Source organism: Cetorhinus maximus, chromosome 19 (assembly GCF_964194155.1).
Source record: "Cetorhinus maximus chromosome 19, sCetMax3.hap1.1, whole genome shotgun sequence".
Classification (NCBI taxonomy): Eukaryota; Metazoa; Chordata; class Chondrichthyes; order Lamniformes; family Cetorhinidae; genus Cetorhinus; species Cetorhinus maximus.
The window spans coordinates 50,663,186-50,690,093 of record NC_135897.1 but is presented as its reverse complement, the minus strand read 5'-3'; the positions used below and the strand labels follow the sequence as shown (position 1 = coordinate 50,690,093).

The 26,908-nt window shown below is 41.2% G+C and overlaps 1 protein-coding gene and 1 long non-coding RNA gene across 7 annotated transcripts in view; one reads left to right on the top strand and one right to left on the bottom strand.

The window, feature by feature from the left end:
- The window catches only part of LOC144693797 (uncharacterized), a 95,718-nt gene extending 72,939 nt beyond the window's left edge, over window positions 1–22,779 (top strand). The window contains exons 3-4 of the long non-coding RNA XR_013579597.1: window positions 18,005–18,123; window positions 22,706–22,779. This is a non-coding gene — a long non-coding RNA (uncharacterized LOC144693797). The remainder of the gene's footprint in view (window positions 1–18,004; window positions 18,124–22,705) is intronic.
- Window positions 1–26,908, bottom strand: part of naaladl2 (N-acetylated alpha-linked acidic dipeptidase like 2) — a 955,971-nt gene that overhangs the window by 521,588 nt on the left and 407,475 nt on the right. The window lies entirely within an intron of this gene.

The following is a 26,908-nucleotide window of genomic DNA, read 5'->3' as shown; positions in this document are numbered from 1 at the left end:
GGTTTCATCAAGAGGAGGTCATGCCTGACAAATCTGTTAGAATTCTTTGAGGAGGTAACGAGTAGGTTAGACAAAGGAGAGCCAATGGATGTTATCTACTTGGACTTCCAGAAGGCCTTTGACAAGGTGCCGCACAGGAGGCTGCTCAGTGAGATAAGAGCCCATGGCGTTAGAGGCAAGGTACTAGCATGGATAGAAGATTGGCTGTCTGGCAGGAGGCAGAGAGTGGGGACAAGGGGGTCCTTTTCAGGATGGCGGCCGGTGACTAGTGGAGTTCCGCAAGGGTCAGTGTTGGGACCACAACTTTTCACTTTATACATTAATGATCTAGATGAAGGATCTGAGGGCATCCTGGCTAAGTTTGCAGATGATACAAAGATAGGTGGAGGGACAGGTAGTATTGAGGACGCGGAGAGGCTGCAGAACCATTTGGACAGGTTAGGAGAATAGGCAAAGAAGTGGCAGATGGAATACAACGTGGGGAAGTGTGAGATCATGCACTTTGGTAGGAAGAATAGAGGCATAGACTATTTTCTAAATGGGGAGAGAATTCAGAAATCTGGAGTGCAAAGGGACTTGGGAGTCCTAGTCCAGGATTCTCTTAAGGTTAACTTGCAGGTTGACATGGTAGTTAGGAAGGCAAATGCAATGTTGGCATTTACTTCGAGAGGACTAGAATATAAAAGCAGGGATGTGCTGCTGAGGCTTTATAAGGCTCTGGTCAGACCACATTTAGAATATTGTGAGCAATTTTGGGCCCCGTATCTCAGGAAGGATGTGCTGGCCCTGGAGAGGGTCCAGAGGAGGTTCACGAGAATGATCCCAGGAATGAAAGGCTTAACATATGAGGAACGTTTGAGGACTCTGGGTCTATACTCGATGGAGTTTAGAAGGATGAGGGGGGATCTGATTGAAACTTACAGAATACTGAGAGGCCTGGATAGAGTGGACGTGGGGAAGATGTTTCCATTAGTAGGAGAGACTAGGACCCGAGGGCACAGCCTCAGAGTAAAGGGAAGACCTTTTAGAACAGAGATGAGGAGAAACTTCTTTAGCCAGAGAGTGGTGAATCTATGGAATTCATTGCCACAGAAGGCTGTGGAGGCCAGGTCATTGAGTGTATTTAAGACCGAGATAGATAGGTTCTTGATTGGTAAGGGGATCAAAGGTTATGGGGAGAAGGCGGGAGAATGGGGTTGAGAAACTTACCATGATTGAATGGCGGAGAAAACTCGATGGGCCGAATGGCCTAATTTCTGCTCCTATGTCTTATGGACAAGGCAGAAATTACAAAGCATGTTGAGGGCAAAAATCTGCACATTTGATGGCTCCCGATGTAATCCTCATGTGATTGAAGCAAAGGGGCTATAAATTCATCCTGAACCTGGAGAAGTTGGGTCCCAGGCTCCTCTGGTCACTTCACCCTGGAATTAAATGGGGAGGAATCTCCGTCCATCCCAACATGGTAAGTGATGGTCAAAGGAGGTGAGTTGGTAGGGGTGGGTGGGCGGAGGGAATTCCCAGGCCAGATTATGCTGAGCAACAAGCACACTGGCTCTTGATCTGTATTAAATGGGACCCCGCCAAGGTGGATCAAGGTTGGAATGCTGCCCTAAACCTCTAAAGAAAATAGCCATCAGAAAAGGAAAGACCAATCACCTTATCAAGGGAGCTGTCGATAGGCTCTTTGACAATCTTCTGTTGGGCCTGGGCCTGAATTGCAGCACTCCAATCCTAGGCACCCACTCTGGCAAGAATCTGAGATCTGGACATAGTTGAATGGGTGCCTAACAGTCATTTCAAATTAGGGTTCCTTGCCCTGACCCTAGATACTCTGGAGATACCTTATATTTTCACAATGACACTTATATGGGGAAAGCAAGCCTGCAGATTGGACCAATTGCACTTCACTTCTCTTATTCCCCAAGCCCGGCATGCAACAAATAGATTTACAATTCAACACGACCAAGACATTGAAATTTACAATCAAAGTTTGTCAGAGTAGTAGAAGTCACTTCTAAACAGAATTTATTAATGTACCTGAGTAACAAGTGACAGAACTACCCCTTGGTTTAAACATGTATACTTTCATTCTTCAAATTGAATTAGACTCTTGAAAGAAACAACAAACGTTGAAGTCAGAACACACATCAAAACCACAAGTAAATCTTAAGATGTTGTTACTGACCTATTGAATTCTCAAAAGTTCCAGACACTATCAGACGCAAATCAACAGATCAATCAATAAACTCTGGTTATCGCTGAGGGCAAAAAAATCCTAGCATCTGCAAATTAACGATTCCCTGTCTCCAAAGGTCAGTTGAAATTAGTCAGGTTTAAAATAAGTCCAAGAAATAAAATCCTCATAACTTTAATCAAAAGAAAACACTTTGATGGAGTGGTCTGGAAACACATTTCACAGAAAACATTTTAAAAATTGCATAAAATGCCTGTAATGAATGAAGTAACTGAGTCTGAATGTAATACCTTTATGTTAACAGCTGCATTAAAAGATAACAACTTAGTCACACTTAGTGACTGGCAAAATGCCATAAATTTAAGTGGGGTCTAGTCAGTTAAATATTCTATTTTGAATAAAGATGGACTGTTATTTAGTGCTGTTTTTCACTGTCAGAAGCATAAAGTATGCACTCAATCATCTCTTAAAGATGTAAGTCGTCACCGCTGAATTTACCTGACAGACTGCAAAAAGTAGATATAAGAGACTGATGTAACAAAGATAGTTGTGCAACGGACTGAGCAGAAAGCAGTAAGTATGCATAATCATACTACAACAGACTTTGTGACATAATTATAGGAGTAGAAACAATCATAATGAACAGCGGAGGCCGATATTAAAGCAAATCTCAAGTTATAATAACATACTCATTGTAAATTAATGTAGGTCTTGAGTTAAAGGAAAAGTCTGTGTCTGGACTGAACTAGATAGAATAAGAATAATGTTTTCCAGAAAGCTAGGCTGTTGAAGTTGAGGCAACTATAGCACTGCCTTCATAAGACTATTTCTGATCAAAGCACTCTTGTTGCTATCACCAAAGGCAGACTGGTAAATAGTTCACACCCCAGCATCCAGTAAACCTTAACAATGACAAGTTTTATATCCGAGATCCATAGCATGTTGCATTTCTAAATATATTTCATAATTTATTGCTTGACAGTGTGGAGGATGAAAAGGAAAAAAATGCATTGTTCTATCACTGCAATGATAACAAGCAAACCCAAATACATAGATACCTTCTAACTTTGGTAAGAATTTAAAATGTGCATCCACAATAAAATCACTGTACAGGGAATATCAGAATGTAATTGTTGCAATTCTTTTGCTGCAGTTCTACATTGGACGATCTCTAAAAAGAAGTAACTATTAAGGTTATATTTAAAAAGACCTAAATTTAACACTTTAGGTTTTCCCAGTATTTGTTCTTTCAAAACAATGATACTGTTTGTCAAGATGATATAATAATGTCTATAATGATATTGGAAATTATTCTAAAATAGAGTTTAATGGTGTCTGTGTCTATGTGCGTGTGTCATAATTAGATTAAAGTCAGCTGGTCTAGAGGCTTTGATATATAGAAGAGAAGTAGGTTTGAAATGGTAATTAGGTAAATTTAGGGAAACAGAAGGTGAAGTATAAAGGGGTAATTTTCAATTTTAAAGAGATTATTAAAAAGAGCAGGTGAAATATTACACCTAACCAGGTGAAGCTCAGAAACAATGTGTTTATTTTTTTCAAAGCTTTCTAGTAGAGTGGGTATTATGATAGATTTTTATTGTTAGAAGATTTAAAGTTAAAAAAAACCTAGAGCAGAATTTTGCCCTTGGTGTACGGGATCGGGGGGGGGTCGGGCGGGGTGGTCAGCAAGCCGACCACCACTCGCGATCGACAGCGCACTGCAATTTCACGCTGGCAGGCCAATTAAGGCCCGCCCAGTGTGATACGTGAGCAGCGCTGAGCGCTGCCTGTGCAGGCGAGTTGAGAAGGGCAAACAGGCCGAGCGCAAATTTCACGTATGCGCTTGGGAGGGCACTGAATAATCTCCCTGAGGCACGGAGCTGCCTCACAGAGATGAACATGATATTGAAAAAATCAATAAACAACAGAAAAATGTAATAAAGCATGTCCCCTCATGTGACTCTGTCACATTAGCAGGGACATGTTTTTTAATTTAAAAATAAACTTTTCATTTTATTTGTATTTGCTTTTGGAAACCTCTTCCTGCCTGTGGATGAGGTTTCCAAAAAAATGCAAAGGCTGCTTGGCCTTTTTTGCCTGCCCGCCAATGTTAGGTTGAACGGGCAGCGAAAAATTAATGACAAGTGATAACTTAATGGCCTTAATAAGCCTTTTAATTGTTGGTGGGCATGCTGCCGGCTCTGGCGCGTGCCCACTGACCAATCTATCATGTGACTGAGTGTTGACGTCGGCACGCTCGGCCGGCATCATCACACGTCATTTCATGTTCGGTCAGGTTGGGCGTACGTCCTCCCATTGAGCTAAAAATTCTGGCCCTAGTGACAATAAGAACTTGCACTCAAAGAGGAAAATATGTTTAAAGGAAGAGAAAGCTGTTGGTAAAAGGAGGAGGGATTCTAAGATCTAACGCCTTCAGCCTGTAAGCCTCAAGTCTGTCTGCAAGGACGCAGACTGAAAGAAACTCAATTGGAATGTGACTGTCCAGGGTGTGCTTTGCTGGGGTCTGTTTAAATCTATGTGTTTTACTGTTGCCTTACTGGGGTGTAACTGAGAGTCAGGTTAATTGGGGGATTCTGCAGTTATTATAGTAGTAATTTTGTAGACATATGTATGTGCTTACAATCTTTCTTGTACTAATAAATGTTCAATTTAGTTTTTATAAAAAAACCTCTTGAGACTCAGTGGTCTTATTACAACTGAATTCAAAGCCTGCATCTCGAAACATACAAGTTGCAAAAAATGGGTTATGACAGTTGTTTCAAGTATTGCTCTGGGATTTGAACAACTCAGCCTTTACCATTGGCTGTGTCATAATATATTTATGATATTATGGGCAACAGTGAGAGCAGAATGTTTATTACTGGCAATTTGTGTACATTTTAAACTAAGTCACTACGATGTAAGAATGGAAATATATCACTTTACTGAGGCTATATGTATGTTTTCCTTATTGTGCTCTTTTCTGAAAGAAGTGGGTAAATGCAGTGCATGTGTAGAGTAGGAAGATCTTGTTTTGCTGATGTTGATCAAGAGGCGATGGGATATTCAACATATGCTGTAGTTCCCAGCATTCAGTAGTGTTGACATATGAACTATGTGCCCTATCATGATTAAATAGTTGCCAACTGTTAGTGCAAGGCGCATATGTGTTGAATGACCACTTAGATGAGAATGAGCTGTAATTACCTTATATCTCTGCACGAGCGGGGGGGGGCACTGTATGAAACATCTCTGCCATATATTAAGTTATACAATTGAGCTTTAATACAACCAAGTTTTGACGAGATTTATTTTGAAAATATGTCAGTTCCAAATGTCTCAATAAATTTAGTTCATATTTTTTCTACTTGATATTGTGAATGTGTAAGGAATGGTCCAATACACTGTCTGGATTTTGCGGTTGTTATGATGGTGAAACTAACAATAACCTTTGCAGTCTACATATGCGTTGTTTAATGCAGAAATCCAGAAGTTGCTATCAGTGATTCTAAGTTTCCTCATAGGGTGCACTGTTGAAGTTACCAAAGGCTACAATCAATTAGAAATCGCTGAACTGACAAAATGAATTGCCCATTTACACTATTAGACTCACTATAAAAACTCTTGAAAGAAATACATCTTGTTGAATGAGGTGCAACTCAATTTAAAACTCATATGTAACTAATAATTATTTCTGAACAGCCTCCCTGTACCAGAAAAAGTAATTTTATATTTGTCAAATGCCAATAGTGTCCTATTCCTTTCAATAGTATAATTCAACAGATCAGTTAAGATGAAGGCTGAACATATTTGGATGTTGTTGCATTGCCCCAGCTTGCCAAAATTGCATATTTCAACCCTCATTGGCAGCCATGCAACAATGTCCGTCGTTCACGCACCTGAACTGTTCTGCAAAAACCACCAACTAAAAACCAAGCTGTTCAGTTAGCATCCCACATGTCACTAAATTCTGCAAGAAATTTGAGAACATTTGGACTGCTGTCCTTCCAAAGGCTGGCCCTGCTTTCACAATGCTTCATAGAGAGGTTCCGCAGATTAAATGTATCATCATTTAGAGGTACCCAGCGGGAACAGGAACCGAGACAGTATCAGACAGTGGATTATTTTTCCTGCTTCATTGAGCAGGTGGCCTTTCAGTTTGCAGGTCACTAGAAATCCAAACACTGAACTATATCCTGATAAGCATAGTCGTGGTCTGACCAATATATAACTCCTGTCTAACAGCAAAATAGCTGCGTTTTCCTTGCTCAATTAGGGATAAACAATAAATAGTGTCCTAGTGAATGACACCCTTACTCATACCCGATGCCACAACTGTAACACAACTCAGTATTGTGGCTCTAAAAATGAACAGCATCAATGTGTCACATGTCTGCAGGCAACTTGCCACATGTGACAGATAGCAGGTGTATTGGACAATGCTGAGAGAGGATGGTTTTTATTTATGGTTAGATGCTTTATTTATTCCTCAAAATCTATAAAGTGCTTGAAATGTTCAGGTCAAACATTTGTACATTTATTAATTATATACTTAAAAACACTTAGACACATAAAATGGTATTTTCAACCACACCAGATGGTTGGAGATTAACAAGTTACAATTCTGAGCACATTATTCAGGGTTGATCAAACTATTCTAATTTCAGCCATCATCATTCCCGGTTCTCTCTCTCACAATTCACGATGACTTGTTACAGATGCAGATATTTGCTTGTCTCAATCTCCCTTTAGCAGAGGGGGAACAGTGATTCATTGCCAATGAGTCATTGGGTGCTTAAGTTAAAGCTCTAACATTTTGAAACATTTTATGTACCCATATCTTCTTGCATATTTTGGTCACCAGACCTAATTACACTCTCACTCATGACTGACCCAATCCGCAAAGTATCAAAAATATGATTTTTTACTAAGAAAAATGCTCAATTTTTTTATTCATTCATGGGATAAGGGCATCACTGGCTAGGGGAGCATTTATTGCCCATCCCTAATTGCCCTTGAGAAGGTGGTGGTGAGCTGCGTTCTTGAACTGTTGCAGTCCCTGTGTTGTAGGTACACGGAGGGTGCTGTTAGGGAAGAGGTTCCAGGATTTTGACCAGGGACAGTGAAGGAATGGCAATATATTTCCAGGTCAGGATGGTGAGAGGCTTGTGGGGGAACTTGCAGGTGGTAGTGTTTGCATGTGTTTGTTGTCCTTGTCCTTCTAGATGGTAGTGGTCTTGACTTTGGATGGTGAGAGCTAAGGAGCCTTGGTGAGTTCTGGCAGCGCATCTTGTAGATGGTACACCCTGCTGCTACTGTGCATTGGTGGGGGAGGGAGTGAATGTTTGTGGATGGGGTGCCAATCGAACGGGCTGCTTTGTCCTGGATGGTGTTAAGCTTCTTGAGTGTTGTTGGAGCTGCGCTCATCCCATCAAGTGCAGAGTATTCCATCACACTCCTGACTTGAGCCTTGCAGATGGTGGACAGGCTTTGGAGAGTCAGGAGATGAGTTACTCGCCACGGGATTCCTAGTCTCTGACCTGTAGCCACAGTATTTATATTGTCCAGTTCAATTTATGGTCAATGGTAACCCCCAGGATGTTGTTAGTGGGGGATTCAGCAATGGTAATGCCATTGAATGTCAAGGGACGATGGTTAGATTCTCTCTTGTTGGAGATGATCATTGCCTGGCACTTAGGTGGCGTGAATGTTATTTGCCACTTTTCAGTCCAAACCTGGATATTGTCCAGGTCTTGCTGCATTTGGGCTGCTTCAGTATCTGAGGAGTCACAAATAGTGCTGAACATTGTGCAATCATCAGCGAACATTCCCACTTCTGACCTTATGATGGAAGAAAGGTCATCGATGAGGTAGCTGAAGATGGTTGGGCCTAGGACAATATAAATGTAACATTCAGGATTATCAGCTATACTGAAATTAATTGGATCCATTCCATTCATTCAATTGACTAAAATGCTGTTCTTTCTCCTATAATTTTTCCATAGTTTAAATCCATCTATCAATTTTTTAACTGGAATTAATATGGCCCCAAATAGTCTTAATGCCTAAACTATGATTTTACACTGGATTCCAAGCAAGTGAAATGCTGACCAACTATCAGGCTACACCATATTTTAGGCAAATTCCCTTCATATGATAGCTCCAAAAACTAAAATAATCTTTTGTTTAATTGAAATTCCATCCATTTCTATTGGTTGTTTTCCTTTGTGTGCACCAATAGGCAGAAAAACGAAACAGCTGGACTCTGGTTGATTATTTCTCTTATAGGCACTTCATTTTGGGGGATCTTAAAAACAAATCATATTTGAAAATTTAAAAAAAGATCTCAGGCAAAATTAAAAATGTCCTTCTCCTACAGAGCAAGCAATTCTTTATTGCAGAGGGCTGTAGAGGCTGGGCCGTTAAGTATATTCAAGGCTCAGATAGACAGATTTTTAATCGGTAAGAGAATCAAGGGTTATGAGGAAAAGGCAGGAAAGTGGAGTTGAGGATTATCAGATCAGCCATGATCTCATTGAATGGCAGAGCAGACTCAATGAGCTGAATGGCCTACTTCTGCGCTTATGTCTTATGGTTTTATCTAATCTGCGTGTCATTGATCCACGATCAATGTAAAATGATCACTTCTGCTGCTGCTGCCATATGAACTTCTTAAACAACAATAAATTGCTACTTCTATCTCAAAAGTCATGGATTATTTGCTTCACAATAGTTTCAAGAAATCAGTACCCCCTACCCCCCATGTATGTTTCAATAAAGACTAAGTTCAAAATAGCAGTACATTTTTCTTGTATATATTCAGTCTTATCATCAAGATTATCCATGCTGTGTACTTGGATACTTCCAACTTCTGGCTTTAAAATGCTGAATCTCAGCTTCAGAGTTCACTTGTCCCAAATATCAAAGGGCAATAAAGTGGGGTTTGTGGTTGGTGGGAGGAGGTGAAAATTCTATCAGTTCATTTTTGGCAAATGCTCAGCCTGAGTTTAAAGGAGGAAACACCTTTTAATGTTCAGGGCTTGGTTGTTCAAATTAGTGGACATAGAATTTCATCGCTCAGGTAATTTTTTCAATAGTTTAATATAAAAGAATAAATTGAATTATTTTCATGTATCAAGAAATAGTCTGGTTTGCAGAATAAAACCACTTGCTTAGCCCATTAGAAAATGCTTACACAGCAGATTGGAATGGTAATTCCAAACTAGTGAGTGAGTAACTAATCTTTCGTGCAACGTCGGAGGTACCAAGTGAAGCCTACGCACTTCTTTGACCATAGAGAGGAGAGAAAAAAAAAAATCAGGGTTGGCTGTTCTCTGCCAATGCCACTTTGAGTTGGGTATCAGGATGCATGCGAGTAGCTTGTGGACAGCTGTATCTTTCTTTCCCTCCACAGTAATGAGGTTTCTGATCTCTCCTGGGCTCTTTCCCTCAGAAACATGCCAATCATTTGAAATTCAATGGAATGGAGTTTGAACAAACACCATCATCTTCTCTGATGCTTTGCAGCACTCACAAGATGTAGTTGACAAAATACAGCATTGTGTTTTAGAAAGTTTATATGCTGAACTGTACAAAAAAATTAAGTCAATAAATATTACCTAAAGATTGCACTTGAATACATACGTCAATACTTCATTATGAATTTGTACAGCTGAGCAAAAATAAAATAGTTTCTTGTCCTTTGGTGATTGAAGTTAAATCTAAGATTGATGGAATGAATGGAGAGACAGCTGCACTAGTTAACAACCAGTATTTGTGTGAAAAGCAAGGGATCATAAATTTGTAATGGCCTTTTTAATCTTCCTCCCATCATCTCTGCATTATTTCCAACTTAGCGCACTGTTCAGTCCCTCTCACTCTTTAAAAAGAACATATTTTATTTCCTTTCTTGGGTTTCCGATGTCATTAAACGAAGTCTCCCGTGTTTTCACCTATTCATCAAATCAGAGTCTACTCTCAGTTGAGAGCTAAGACACAGCCCAAATCATATGATCACCTTGCAGCTACCTCAATCAAGAAGTGGAGCCGAATGTTCATTTACTCCGTCCGGCAGAGGAATTTAAATTAACTGTTTAGAATTCAAGACTACTGGGGATTAGTGCATGTTTACCAGATTTGAAGCTGTGGCTCAGTTCATAGCACCCTCGCCTTTGAATCAGAAGGTTGTGGGTTCATGTCCCACTCCCGGAAACCAAGAACTGTGAATGTACTCGAAAGAGTTGCAATCTGTGACTGTTGATAACTCGAAAGAGTTACTGCCGTAGAGACTGTGAATAATTCACTTTCACCCAGAGGTGTCAGCTGTGGCTCAGTCCATAGCACCCTCGCCTTTGAATCAGAAGGTTGTGGGTTCATGTCCTGCTCCCGGAAACCAAGAACTGTGATTGTACTCGAAAGAGTTGCAATCTGTGACTGTTGATAACCCGAAAGAATTTTTACCAGATTTGAAGGAACAGTTAACACCTGTGCACAGCATGCTTTTTGTCTTTTGCTTCCATATTTCAACCAACTCAAAAAACAACAGATTTAGTTTTAACTCAGGGCTGGTCTTTCAAAATTTTAAAACATGTTTGCAGGCACATGATCTCCAATTCCTCAACAAAAGCTGCTAACAATTGAATGCAAGGGTTGAGGAACATAGGCACTTTCAAACATTTGAACAAGTTTCTGATTCTTTTGTTGCAATGCAGCAAACCCAAGATAACTAAGAGAGAAAAGAAAGTACAGCACTGTTCTCGCTCAGTGCGCTGCTCCCTCCTGCTCACCACTCCTACCCCGTCGTTCATCTGGCACAATTTTTGCCTTGAGCCCTGAATCCCTGCCACCACCACTGTGTCCTGCTCGCAGCTCCATTCGCCCGTTGTCACCACCCACTTCCTGCTCCCTTCACCGTACCCTCCCGCTACCCTCCCTTAGCCACTCTCTTCACTGCTCCCTACTGCTTCCTGCTCCCCCGTTTCCCAATTGTCCCCATCTGCCGCTGCTCCTATCGCTACTTTCTCCTGCTTGCTGTTCCAGCGGGAGGGAGCAGCAAAGGGAACATTGAAGAGCGCAGGGCAGAGGAAGTGGGGGGGAGCAGGAAAGAACAACGAAGAAAGGAGGGCAGAAGGGAGTGGCAGTGCAAGGCAGACAATAGGGTGGGAAGGAGCAGCAAAGGGAATGGACGCAGAGTGTGGACGGTGGGGAGCAGAGAGCCCCTGACAGGCAGCGGAGAGCATCGATTGGGCAGCCGTGAGCGAATACACAATAGTAACGTCAATGGCAGGAGAATCCCAGCACGCACCAACAGACAAAGTGGCGGTAGTGTTCATGTTTGGCAGTAGAAATTACAGTGAATCATTTTGGGCACTCTGTGATCATGAAAGACACTGGCCAGAAACTTATCTATGTTGGGTGGGCTGGGCGGTAGGGGGCGGGGCCGATCACCACCCGCGATCGGTTGCGCGCTGCCATTTTACGTGGGTGGGCCAATTAAGGCCCGCCCAGCGTGACGCATGGCCGGTAGCACTTACCTGTGCAGGCAGGGGGAGGAGGGAGAGTTGGAGCCTGCAGTCTTTCGCGCATGCGCATGAAAGAGCGCAGCATTCTCCCTGAGGCACGGAGCTGCCGCAGGGAAATTAAGTTGATAAAAAATTTTGTTAAAAATAAAGTACGAAATTATTTAAACATGTCCCCTCATGTGACAGTGTCACATGAGCTGGGACATGTTTTTATATTTCGGTAAATATTTTCATTTAATTAATAAAAATTTTAGGAAACCTCATCCCGCTTGTGGATGAGGTTTCCTAAAAAACTTGAATGCCACTTGGGCTCTTTGTCTGCACGTCAACCTTAAGGTTGGATGGGCAGCATTGCAAACAACTTTAATTGGTTTTTTAATGGCCTTAATAGGCCATTGACAATCCCCGCCGAACGAAATATCTAAATGACATGTGATGACATCGGTACGTATGCCCAACGTCATCATGCATCAGTTTGCGCATCGATGTGTCAGGCTCGTTCCTGCACGCTGACGGCAATATTCTGGCCGCTATATAAACACAAGCTTTTCTTTATTTACTTTGGCCCGATATACTGTATACCTAGAGAATACACATCAGAGGCCATTGGATACAAAATGTAATTGGCCAATAACCAAATAATGCATGAGGAACTAAGTTATGAGTGCACTATAAACACTGAGATCTCCTGTACATTGAAAAGCAAATGGAACTTGTCCTGACATGTATCCATTTATATTCTGGCTATAAAAGAGAAATGATTATAAATAATATATTGGCCAGAGAATAGAAATAACTTTGAAGCAGAATATCTGAAGATTAAGATGATGTAGAAGGTGATCATGGAAGATGTGATATCAGCTAAAAGCATAAACAAATTATTGAAGGGCATTGGTACACAGAATTTCTCAGTACAGGAACAGATTATTTGGCCCAATGTATCTCTTTCAGTGTTTATGCTACACACTTGTATCTCTGCACCTTACTTGAACTCACCCCATTAACATATTCTTCTATTCCTTTTGTTCTCGTACTCACAAGGCATCACATGGCTAACTATAGAAGGATTTTACTTGGCTATCTGTGATCTCTTCAGTATTATTACTGCTGTTAATAGGGGTTCACTTATTGTTTAGAAAGCAATTTTTGAATGAGGTGAATGTAGGACAGAGTATATTCTGTTCAACTTCTATGTGAACCAAAGATACACAAAGATAGTTTTTCATTGTTATCTCCTGAAATGAACAATGCAGTTTACAGTAGCAAATAGATTTTCTTTGCAAATTTTTAATTATTATTTGGCATGTAGCTAAATTGCAGAATTAATAGCATATGCACATAAAATTACTGCATAGTGCGGTTACTGCTGTCCTTCACTATAATATTTTTTATTGGCTTGAGTAAGTGACCCTTCCAACTACATAAGTTCCACAGTTTGAAAATGAACATCAAAGGAAATATTCCATTTGTATTTGTTTTCATGGTTAGACTATACAGAAAAAATATGCAATTCATAGTCAACTAGCCTCAGGGGCAAAGAAACCTTTGAAGGGCATTTTTAGATGTATAACAAAACCTTTCATTTTCTACGGTCTCTAAATCACACGACCAGTTAGTCTCATTTTACTTTGGGAAAAAAATCAAATCTATCATTGCAACAGCCCATGCTTAAAAATGCTCATCCCTCTCCTTGCCTGAAGCCATGATGTGCTACATTCTTTTATGGATCAGTAGATAATAATGCCAGAATACAATTTTAAGAAGCTATGACAATAGGGGGAAATATATTATGCCTGTATACTGGAATTTTGACTGCCAATATAAATGCTGCCATTCTGCAAACAGACAAACATATGCACTACATTAGACAGTTGACTTAATCACCAGCGAAGTTAGAAATAGGAAGATGGGGAAGCATAGTGCAGAGAGAGAGAGAGGTCTTCAGATTCTCAGAGCATTTGTACCGGTGCTGGTGCAGGAGGCACCAATGCAAATGGGATGAGTTGCACGTCAATATGCAATGTCCTCGCAGGGAGGTTCATGAGTGCAGCTGGGAAAGGTTTAAACTAAAGTGGAAGGAGAATGGGCCCCAGCATATGGAAACAGAAATGAAGAATTAAGGTGCATAGAGAGTGAGTGTTGGATAGTCGTAGAGAAGGAAGTAGTGACATATGAGATAGGCACAGACTAAGAAAGGGAATGAGGAATACAAAGACAGATTTAGAATGCAGGTATGTAAACATACAAAGGGTGGTGAATTAAGATGGTGAACTGCAAGCGCCAATAGCCATGTGGGAATATGATGTAGTGACAATAACAGAAATGTAGCTTAAAAATGGTGAAGACCTGGAGCTTAATATTCAAGGGTACAAAGTGTTCAGGAATAAGGGAAGGAGAAAAGGGGAATGGGGCTGCAGTATTGATTAGGAAAGACATTGTAGCGTTAGAAAGAGAGGATATCTTTGAGGAGACAAGGACAAAATCCATTTGGTTAAGTTGAGAAGCAAAAAGGGTATTGGTTACACTGTTGGGAGTATTCTACAGGCCTCCAAATAGCAAGGGGCAGTTGAAGGATTAAAACTGCAGGAAAATCAGAGAGATGCGCATGAACTATAGCATGGTGATATTGGGGAATTTTATCCAAACATTGATTGGGATAATATTAGAATAAAGGGAAAGGAGGTGGAGGAATTTCTGAACCGTGTTCACAAAAAATTTCCTTGATCAGCAAATCCTTGGTCCAACTGGGAGGGAGGCATATCTGGATCTGGTGCTGGGAAACGAGGTGGGCCAAGTGTCTGTGGAAGGAACCTTGGTTAAGAATGAACATGGTATGATAAAGCTTAGACCTATAATGGAGAAGAGCAAGGAGTAGTATGAAATAGAATTTCTAAATTGGAACAGGGCAAACTTTGATGGGATGCGAGGAGACCCAGCTGGGGTAAATGGAAACAAAGTTTGAGAGGAAAAGCTATAACAGAATAATGGGTGGTTTTTAAGGAAGCAAAGTTTCGGGTGCAAGCTAGGTACATTCCAACAAGAGGGAAAGGCAGGGGAACCAAAGCCAGGACTCCATGGATGATGAGGGGGAGTGAGAATATGATGAAACAAAAAAAGAGTGCAGATGAATTCTTCAAACAAGAAGCAGGCCAAATTCAGCTGCACTGCACTTTTCTCACCTGGCCTGTGTCGGAGGGTCAGGAGAGAACAGTGCAGCTCCATTCCTGTGTAAGCAAAAAGGAACAGAGTGGCAATTTGACTGTGATTGCCACTCCTCGGAAGTTCTAGCCCAGTGAGTCATGGTAAGTGATTGTTGTACAGTGGTGTTCCTCAAGGATCAGTGTTAGGGTCACTGCTTTTTTTGATACATATAACTGACGTGGATATAGGAATACAGAATACAATATCAAAATTTGCAGAAGATACCAAATTTGGAGGTGTGGCTGACACTACGGATGACACCAATCAGCTGCAAGAGGGCATAGATAGGTAAGAAGGAGGACCAAACAAGTGGCAGATGAAATTTAATACTGAGAAGTGCAAAGCGAAGGGGTACGGAGAGGCAATATATACATAATGGCACATTTCTAAAGAGTGTGCAAGGAAAGAGGGATCTGGAGGTTCATGTGCACTGATCTTTGAAGGTGGACGGCATTTGAGAGAGTAGTTAGCAAAGCATATGGGATCTTGGGCTTTATGATTAGAGACACTGAGTGTGAAGCACAGACGGTATGTTGAAATAAAAGCAGAAAATGCTGGAAATGCTCAGCCGAACTGTTTCTGTTTTTATTTCCGTTTTCCAGCGTCCGTGGTATTTTGCTGTTGTATTAGAACTTCTGCTGAACCTTTATAAAGCTCTGCTTAAGTCACAACTAGACTTCTGGTCACCACACTTTCGGAAGGATGTTAAGGTCCTCGAGGGGTTGCAGAGGAGATTTACCAGAATGGTTCCAGGAATGAAGGAATTTAGCTACAACTTTAGGTTGGGGAAGTTGGAGTTGTTCTGCTTGGAGCAAAGGAGGCTGAGGGGAGATGTGACACATGTGTTCAAGATTCTGACAGTTTTCGATAAGAAAAGCTGTTCCCATTGGCTGATAGTGCAAGGACTAGGAGGCACATATTTAATGTTTTGGGCATAGATACACAGGGTTGTGAGAAAGTGCTTTTTTTTCAGTGAGTTGTAATTACCTCGAACTTGCTGCCTACGAGGGTAGTGACACAGAGAAATAAACTTGCAGGGTGACAGGGATAGAGCGGGGGAATTGGACTAGCTCGATTGCTCTACAGAGAACCGCATTGGACTCAAAGGGCTGAATGGCCTCCTTCTGTGCCATAAATGACTTATGCATCAAGTTTATAAACTGATTTGTGACATCAAATGGGAGATTGCAGGTCCTACTAGTGAGATTGAGAGTCCTAACTGCAGGACTCACTTGTATTCAATTCCAAAAGTTCAATTCACCTGGAATGAAATGAAAGACAAAAGGAAAAGCTTAACTCCTTTCTGTAAAATCAATCCAGATGTTGTACTGAAAACATCAAAAACTTGAGAGTTCATTTATTCTGCAGAATTTCTATCCATATGATTCAGCACTGTTGTACATAATCTGACGCTCTGACTGAGTATTTACGTGAAAATTGTTAGAAGCTGTTGTCAGTCTGGAGAGTCTACCGCGAAAATGTGCTGCAACATTAAGAAGCTTAGAACGTCACTCAATCCAGAAGCCATGACTTGTCAATCAGAGGCAGTCAGCAAGTTTAACAAAATAAGCTAAGAAATTCAAAGAGGAAGCATGGATGAAAGTACTATTAAAGATAATTATCTCCAACATAGATGTACTTAGTGTTTCTGATGTTTCTTTGTCAAAGGAAAGGTTTTTGTAAGACTTCTTGGGAGAAACTTGTCAGGAACTTGATAACAATATTTGCATTTATATAATGCCACATCAAATTAAAACATCTCCAAGAGCTTTGCAAATGTAATTATATTTGGAATGCTGTAGTTTAGAGTTAGAAACTGGAATCTGTGATGTCAGGGATACTTTAGCCTTTGAAAGCCTTCTAGATGATGGCGTAGTTAGTAAGAAATAGCAGGTATGGTATTGACCAAATCAAGTTTTGAATTCCAGCTAATTCATTCATCACCAATTTCACCAAACAATTGCACAAGTAGTCGCTGCCATAAAACATTCAAAACTGCTCGAATTAAGAATCAGCCCTCCTGTGCGATAATGCAAGGAATGGTGACTCATACCACTCATCACGTGCTTTTAGTAATTTATTTCAGAATCTGAAAGTCCAGAAGGCTCTACTAAATAAATTTAGCCATTACTGATTGAAGCTCTACATACCATTGTTAAATGTGAATTATTGCCTAATCACTCCATTTTCCCAGTAAAAGTCAGGCTGAATAGGTTACAAGTAAACCTAGGGCAGGATATTTCCTATGGTGGGCGGGCTGGGTGGGAGCAGGCAGGGGCGGGCATGGAACCAATTGCTGCCCATGATTGGCTCCGCGTCTCCATTTTACGTGGGCGGGCCAATTAATGCTTGCCCAGCGTAATATGCGGCCGGTACTGTTCAGCGCTACCTGTGCGGGCGCAGGGAGGACGGAGAGTCGCGGCCAACGCTCTTACGCGCATGCGCGCGAAAGAGCACTGCAATTTCCCTGAGGCATGGAGCTGCCTCAGGGGGATTGAATGGATATTAAAACAACTAAATAAATGATGTAAAAATGTATTTAAACATATTCTAGCATTACATGCCATCGTTATCTGATACAGTTGGCAGAGCCTTCACTCAAAGTGACATATCTGAATATATTACTAAAAATGGTGCTTTGAGGAAAATAGCTATTTAACAAAAAAATGCTATCCATTTTCAAAAAAATAATAGAAATGGAAAGATTAATATAACATCTGTAAGTGAAAAATAGATGAACTGATCATTTCATTCACTGCTATTTGTGGGGCCTTGCAGACAACAGATTGATTTGACAATTTGTGCCTACATAATAGTGATTGCCCTTCAAAAGTACTTCAATGTTTCTAACTCATTTTAGCATTCCCTGCCAAAGTAAATATGTTATTTAAGTGTTTTCTTTCTTTAATCTAAAGCAAAAGAAAGATAGGTTTTACTGTGCTTGCAGTAAGAGTTCTTTTGAAATATGCCTTCACATGGCAAGAGATTGAATCATGTTGGATTAAAATGCTGCAATGCGTACCAGTTTGTAACGAATAAAATACTTGTTTGTGCTTAATTTTTAACATGTATTCTGTATTGACAGAAGCAGCAGGAGTTACAAGAAGGATCATGAAGAATATTTCTTAAATGAAAAGGCAAGAGTTTGGTGACCAGACTGTGATAGGCTTCACAGCATGCAATGTGTCTCACGACCCCACAAGAGTAAGTGTGAAGTGTCTTCGATTTCAAAACCAATGGAAAACATCATACAAAGTGATGCTCACTAAAAACTGGATAAACACTGAATACTGATAAGGGAAATGCAGCCTATTGTTTCAGTATCACATAAAAGAGGTTTAAACTATATTGCTGCTTGGATCTTGCTTCGCCAATAAGTCAGTTTTAGCTTTCCAGCCCACAAAAAGGTTCTAGGTTCAACTTAATGCTGGCGAATGCAGAATCTAAACCAGTTTGAAACTAACATCTTTCATAGTTTAAGAAATTAGCTTAAACTACATGTGCACAGAGAAAGCGAGTGACTTCATTCTTTTTGCATTTTCAACAATAACAGCATGCATCGATAGGGGTGTGACGTCCCCTTTCGAAGTAGTCAGTGACGCTAACTCCAAGAAAATATATAACATAAAAAACCTTGAGTGCAGGTGAATTGGGAGTTCAGAAAGAAAAAAACAAAGACTGTTTTCTAAACAGGGCACAAAATTTACAGTGAACTGCAATAAAGATGTATCACATGAAGCCACAAATTAGTACAATGACTTTAGAAATATCGCACAGACAGGTAAGTTTTTTCCTCACCTACTCCCAGGCTCAAACAACAGGTGAGACAGATTCACTTGCACCATCACCTCCATCTGTACTACTCTTGTGCTGATCTTAGTTGCAGGGCTGCTCTCTTCGTAAGATGATCCATCTGTCTTTTCACGACCTCCAAAATTAAAAGGGCTTGAAGGGGACTTAGCTGCTCCATAAAAGCTGCTGGCACTCACAAAGCTGCCCCAGCACCATGGTGCTCAGCTTACTAGGAACTGAGCCTCAAATATTTATTCTTACAAGTTGACTTCCTCAAAGTTAACAAGATGCAGTGGTCCTGTCACGTGCTACTGGTCTATTTTACCTTTGTCTGCTATAGATCAGTTAGATCTGTTTGTTGTGTGCATAGTACTTCAGTGAATTAGAGAGTGAAATTATTCTATTTATTGAAGGGGACAACCATCAATACAGATTTTGGAACTTAGCTCCCAACTATTATGTTTAAAAACATAGGTGACTTGTATGTCTTGTAAACCATGGATAATAACAATGCTATAGTAAGAAGCAAAGTAACTCACAATCACAACAAAATCGATGCTTCGAGCTCAGTAGCCAAGAATAAAGTACCTGTTCATTCACTTAATAAACTGCAATTAAAATCAAATTTAGAAGGTTTATATTTTATGAAACACCCTCAAATGATAGAGCTGAATTTAAAAAATAAACGCTCTTTCACAAGTGTTCCTTAACCGTTACTTCAAACATTCAAAATTTACAAGAAGGCAAAAGGTATATCCTGCAAATGTCCGGCAGCAGCTGTGGAGAGGGAAACAGGGTTAACGCTTCGAGTCCGTATGACTCTTCTTCAGCTCTGAAGAAGTCATAAGGACTCGAAACATTAACTCTGTTTCTCTCTCCAAAGATGCTGCCAGATCTGCTGAGTTTTTCCAGCATTTTCTGTTTTGACTTCAGATTTCCAGCATTTGCAGTATTTTGCTTTTATCCTGCAAATGTCCCTTGTGTGCTCTGGGCTCAAGCAGATAAGCATAGCTCTATATGGCTGTAACTATGGCTGTATCCCAGAAAAAGTAGCTGAAGGTGTATAAATGGATTTACTCATTTAAAGAATGTAATATTACTCTAATAACAGTAAAGCTGTTATCCATAACAAAGAAAACACATCTGAAGGAAGTGTAAACTGATAAAAACAGAGGGCTGGAATCACTCATCTGTTCCCAATGGCTTCAATTTACACTGACACCACTGTATAAAAATATACCAAGCGTCTATTTCCACTCTTTACCTTTTCTCAGATCTCTGCAGGCTACATGTTTCAGATGGTTTACTCGCCCATTATCTCTGTTTGGTACCTCACTTGGAAGGACCAGTGAAAATCAGGAACTTTGGGAAATTGAAAGATCAAACCACATCTTGTAACAATCACCAGCACAACACAGCAACACAACACACTTCCTCTTAAAACTATACTGTCACACAGCATTCCATCCAAACAAAACCACTATTGGCACAGTATTATTTTACATACCATTGCACTTTGCAGTGAGAATTTTGGCATGGTCTAACTTCTAACTAATGAACTCAACATATTATTTGCATACAAACACATTTATCCACACGTGTGCATGTGTATACAAGTGACCAGTCTCAAAATTGTGCTTAAGTGTTGATTTTTCACTGCTGCAGTGTTGATCTGGCAATATGGCCTAACTAAAATCTTGCCCCACCTTGCAACTCCTTAGAAAATCCTTTTTGCTGTTCTCTCAGCATAATTTCTGGTAAGTCACTAATTTTATTTATTCAAACCCAGCTGCCCATTCTAGATTTATGTTAATCCTCAATCACGTCCTCCTGCGACCACCATCAACCTTTGCTTTTCCAAAGGTTGCATTGGAACAGTTACTGGTTGCTATCAATCACTATTCTGTACATAAATGTGTAGTCTCCATCTCACTTGCCATTATGGTCCACGGTTTACAACATTTCCTACCATCCATACAACAGCCGGAGAGACAATGTTAAACTGCCATCATAATGTATGATAATCACCTGTTTAATTCAGGTTGAGAGATTTAGGAAATCTTGTTTCACCACCTTGGCCACACTTTGAAGAAAGCATTCTATTTATAACTTTAGTTCCCCTTCAGTATCGCTCTTCCTTCTTCTGCCTTCAACCCTCCTCTCTCAATATGCATGCTGCCTCCTTGCTCCTTCTCCCTTGTCATACCTGTAAATCTTTTTACTGCTGAATTGCTGATTGCAGCCACATACATGGCTGTGGAGGAGGCAGGGAGCACTGCAACACGGTGTCTGTACAACATTTTACGACTCTTAAGGTTCCTGTAAGTTGGTTCCATTGCACATCAGTCATTGACCACGATTTAGACTTTTATATAAAAAAAACTCTGCCTTTCTATGCCATTAGCTATCAGTTGTAACTTCTCCTAGCTCCTGAGTGCAGTCATAAAGAGTCAGGCCACCTGCAGTAATAAATATTTCTTGCGAGTACGCCAAGCATTGGGCTCAATAAATTTATATTAATTTAATCACCCATTAAAACACCCATTTGTAGACAGAAAGGTGTTATGATTTGTTTCCCTCTTTAAAGATAGGGCTAGGTGTTTACCCAGGCAGAGCTTCTTTTCTGCAAGTTTGCTAGTTAGATGGTAAAGCACAGACTGAGACTTTGCAGTTCAGCAAGGCAAATATTACTGGTTCTACTAGCCAGAGGGCAATGTCACATGACTCCCACCTCTCTACACTGTCTTTAAAAAAGGGCGTGTATCCCTCATCTGGGTCCCCGAGACTATTAAATATCTCAACACTTAAGAATTGAAAGTAAGGTTGCGGAACCCTTTGTCTTAGCAGACGATAAGACTCCTGTTGGCCAGTCTGGGTTATGAAATGCAGATGGCCTTTGTATTGCTCTCTTTGAATATTTTCCATGCAGCCCATATAGGGTCATTAATGGCTCTTCAGGGATAACGATGTGTGAATTTCCCCAATGCTGCCAGGTAGCTTCTTTTGTTTGGGTTCAAAGGTAGACATAGACCAGAATTTTATGTTGTTTGTGTGGAGGGGCGCCCGACCCAACAGCGCCTGAAATCACGTGGGAAGATGTTGGGTGCATGTCCAGACGTCGTTACGCACTTGTGCAATATTTCGCTTGGCAGGCACATGCGGCAGTTGGAAGTGCGTCCGCTGGCAATTAAATCCATTAAGGAAGCAATTGAAATCAATTTTACATGTCCCGTCCACTTTTATGGTTGGCGGGCGGGCCAATCGACAAGGTGGCCTTTACATCTTCGCTGAAACCTTGCTCCAAAGTGGGATGAAATGTCGGGGCTGGTACATAGTGAAACAAAATATCTGGGGACAGATGTTTTTTGAGTTCTGTTGTCAGGTGCTTGAATGTGCTGCACAGACACAGTTTGGTGCATTTTGTTCTTGTCATTTAATCTGTCCAGGTCTGCAGCTCCGCAGCAGCTGTCTGCTTTCAGAGAGCTCCCTAGAAGTGCCCACCCGCCCCCTCACTTTTGTCGGTGCCCACCCTAAACTCCCCACCCCCCCACCCCATCAGCAGCACTGAGGCTTTCTCGGCACGTATTTCACACTGGCTGGTTGTTAATTGGCCAGCCAGTGTGAAACTGCGGTCGGGGGCCGATTGAAGGCAGAAGTGCATTTCATGTCTACTTCCAGGCCTGCCGATCGCGCGTGCCTGATGAGCGTAAGATTCAGGCCATAGATTCAGCCATTTTATGTCTTTGTCCAGTTTGAAATTTTTAGAGACAGTAATGAGCATATCTTTATACATTTTAGAAAAAAAATATGCAGGGTGAGGTGTCAGTACACAGATTTTAGATAAAAAGGCTGCAGTTTGATAAATTTTGATGATGTTGCACGTAAAGACAGTTGAAGCAGGTAAATGAAAAGTGTCTCACTGGAAAAAGTAATTTTTTCAAAACTGATGAAAGATCATTAACTTGAAACATTAACTCTGTTTCTCTCTCCACAGATGCTGCTTAACCTGGATAGTATTTCCAGAATTTTCTGGTTTTGTTTCTATCATAACTACTTTTAATAAAGGAAATTAGGTCAATTAGGTAGGAAACCACTACCTAAAAATGACCTGAGGGATAATAAATTGCCTAATTCTCTGTGGTTGCTACATGTACTCGGTTTTGCCAAAATCCTGCATGTTATGTCATTAATGAACTATGCAATCCTCAAGCAAAATAAAAATAGATTAATCAGAAGAAATCAATTTCTCTACAGCAGTAGAAAATCTGTTCTCTGATTAGCCTGTTATTGAATATGCCTTTTTATAAGTCACCAGAATAGACATTGATAAACGATAGCAATAATTAGCACAGTATGAAGGGAGGGATACAGTAGCCTGCTTCTTTTTAAAAGTGCTTGACAAATGTGTATTTGGTATCAGCAGCAATCTTGCATTGAATCTTAGATGGCAGATGAATTACATTTCTGATTTCAGTAGTTTGCATTATTGGGAACTAAACAGCTTTCGGATAAGATTGAGACCTGGGGTTTCCATTGGTTTTCTCACTGCAATTCACCCATAATCATTGAAACCAGCACAGAATCTGGCAGAATTTTAAGCACAAACTATGGGCAGAATTTTGCCATCGGCGAGCAGGGGGGGGGCGGGGCCCGCTCACCGACGCGTAAAATGACGCAGGATGATGTCGGGCGGAACCCCCGACGTCATCCCGCCCCATTTAAATTTTCAAGAAGGCGGGGGCGCAGCAAAATCAGCTGCGGGCCCGCCAACGTGACAATGGCCAATTGAGGCCATTGACAGATCAATTATACAATTAAAGGACCTGCCCATCCAACCTTAAGGTTGGCGGGCAGGCCGGGAGCCCCGGTAGGCAATAGAAAAAACATGAAACCTCATCCACCAGCGGGATGAGGTTTCATGTAGGGTTTAATAAACTTATAATGTAAATTATGAACATGAACATGTCCCATCTCATGTTAAGGGATTTTTTTTTTCTGTTTTTAATATTTTAAAAGTGTAAGCGATCTCCCTGAGGCTGCACTTTGCCTCAGGGAGATGTGCGCTCTTTTGTGCGCATGTGCAATAGAGTGCACTCTCGCTTTTGGGGAAACCCCCCCCCCGCACGCACAGGAAGCGCATAGCGCTTCCCGCCAGACGTCACGCTGGGTGGGCTTTAATTGGCTCGCCCATGTAAAATGGCAGCGGGGCCCATTTCTCCGGCAGGGATCGGCTCCCCACCCGCCGGAGATTGGGTCGGGCCCGCCTGCCTGACAGGCAGAAAATTCTGCCCTATGTTCCACGCTATTCCAGTTTTTGCAAACTGTTGGCTAGTTTAAAAAATATTTGTTTTTTCATTCATTCATGGAATGTGGGTCTTTATTGCCCATCTCTGATTGCCCTTAAGAAGGTGATGGTGAGCTGCCTTCTTGAACTGCTGCAGTCCATGTGGTGTCAGTACAATAACATTGCTGTTCGGAAAGGAGTACCAAGGTTTTGACCCAGCGACAGTGAAGGAACGGTGGTATATTACCAAGTCAGGATGGCGAGTGGCTTGGAAGGGAATTGCCAGGTGGTGGTTTGGCCACGTGTCTGCTACCCTTATCCTTCTAGATGGTTGCAGTCGTGGGTTTGGAAGGTGCTAAGGAACCTTGGTGAGTTCCTGCACTGTGTCTTGTAGATGGTACACACTGCTACCGCTATGCGCTGGTGGTGGAGAGAATGAATGTTTGTGGATGGGGTGCTAATCAAGTGGGTTGCATTGTCCAGGATGGTGTCAAGCTTCTTGAGTTGCACTCATCCAGGCAAGTGGAGAGTATTCCATCACATTCCTGACTTGTGCCTTGTAGATGGTGGACAGGCTTTGGGGAGTTAGGTGGTGAGTTACTCACCGCAGGATTCCTAGCATCTGACATGCTCTTGTAGCCACAGTATTTATATTGCTAGTCCAGTTCAGTTTCTGGTCAATAGTAACCCCTAGGATGTTGATAGTGGAGTTTTCAGCAATGGTAATGCCATTGAACATCAAGGGGCAACGGTTAGATTCCCTCTTGTTGGAGATGGTCAATGCCTGGCACTTGTGTGGCACAAATGTTACTTGCCACTTGTCAACCCAAGCCTGGATATTGTCCAGGTCTTGCTACATTTGGACATGGACTGCTTCAGTATCTGAGGAGTCGCGAATGGTGCTGAACATTGTGCAATCATCAGCAAACATCCCCATTTCTGACCTTATGATAGAGGAAAGGTCATTGATGAAGCAGCTGAAGATGGTTGGGCCTAGGAAACTACCTTGAGGGACTCCTGCAGTGATGTCCTGGAACTGAGATGATTGACCTCCAACAACCACAACCATCTTCCTTTGTGTTAGGTATGACTCCAACTAGTGGAGTGTTTTCCCCTGATTGCCATCGACTCCATACAGTTTTACTAGGGCTCCTCAGTCAGATGTTGCCTTGATGTCAAGGGTAGTCACTCTCACCTCTGGAGTCCATGTTTGAACCAAGGCTGTAATTATGTTAGAAGCTGGCATTTCCCACAAAGCTAGTCAGATCAATTTAATCAACATTACAGGTTTTCACTAACTATGCAGATCCTTCAAGAAGGCTCAAAGAATTAAGCCTTTTTGAGGGGCACAGAGACACGAGAAAGGAACACTGAAAGCTATAGAATTCCTTTTCTTTAAGTTACTATGACACAGATTATAGTCCACCAATATAGCTACTAAATGGGTCTCTTCAGTTTTTGTTAAATAAATTTTTAATTATTTAAAATCGAGGTTAGTCATATGTGGTGGACACTCTAATTAAAATGCTTTTTTTGATAAAAGTCTTTTTTAGCTATATAAATCAAACCGTAACAGGGACTGATTTTATGCTGGGGGGTGGGCCATTGAGCCATTAATGAGGGCTTGAGGGAGACCTTCACCCCCATCGGGGAGGAAGACCTGTCTCCAAGAGCTGCTGGGCAATCAAATGTCTGTCAGCTCTCTTGCCCCAGCAGCAGCACTGGCCACTGTGGGACTGTAAGCAGCCCTGAAGAGGAGATGCCATGGAGCTGAACTGCAAGGTAAGTCCTGGGTTTCAATTAGGACCAGACTGGCAGGCCCTGGCAAAGGGTGGTTGGGGGATGGGAAAGCCTAGGGGGAGAATTATCTTGAGGGGGGCACAGGGGGTCTGAAAGAGAGGGACAGCTCCTTGCCCGGCCAGCAGTCCTCCAGGTTTCAACTAGTGGGCTGGACACTTGGTGCCAGGCTCCCCTGCTGCAGGTAAAATCTGGCAAGAGTTGGCAGAGACCCTGAATGTAGACATTAATTGGTCATCTGACGCCTCCTTTGGTGCTGGTGAAATTGGTGGGGGAGGGTGAGGCTGGTTAGGCTACAGGCACTGCCTTTATGCACAATTTAACGCCTCCTCGCCTGCCAGTGCTCCCCAGGGGGCCATAAAAGTTGAGTCCAGGTCTTAAATATATTAAGGAATAATGTTTAAAATGTCATTTGTTAAAAGTAGACGCTAAAAAACTGTCTGAATGCAGTGGTTCATGGCAGATTTTATGGTTGGATATATGTAAATGAGTTTGAACAGAAAAGAGACGAAAAAACTTCTCAAAACGAATACAATTTTGTGCTTGCATCACCTATCATGCCCAAGGCGAAAATTCTATTCAGGTTTTTGAGATATGAATGCACTAATAGTGAAAGACAGTAATTAAAGTATTACAACAAACTAGAGCACCAACATACCAATGTAGCATAATGGAAGGATGGTATATGGTTTCATAATAGTGATTTTGTATTTGGAATAAATAGAATTTTGTATTTGGAATAAATTAAAAAGAAATTCAATTTTCATTGAATAGTGCTAATATTTTTATGTTGACACTCATGTGAAAGGATAAAATTGTCTTAACTGTCAAATTATGTCCACATCACAACATGGTAAAGCATGCAAAGTGGAAAACCCAAGTTACTCATGTTCTAAATGTGAAGATTTTTTCTAAACCTTGGAAACTACTTCAATCTTGTTTTTCCAAATCCACATGGGACACTGACACTGTACTTTCACAACTCTTATGACTTTAAAAATTTGCACTCAGATATATGCTGAGACCTCAAAAAATATTATATTCACAGTATTCGGTAAACATTGTGCTAACTTGGCAGCATCTCTAACGTTAATGATGCAATTCTACTGCTTGATA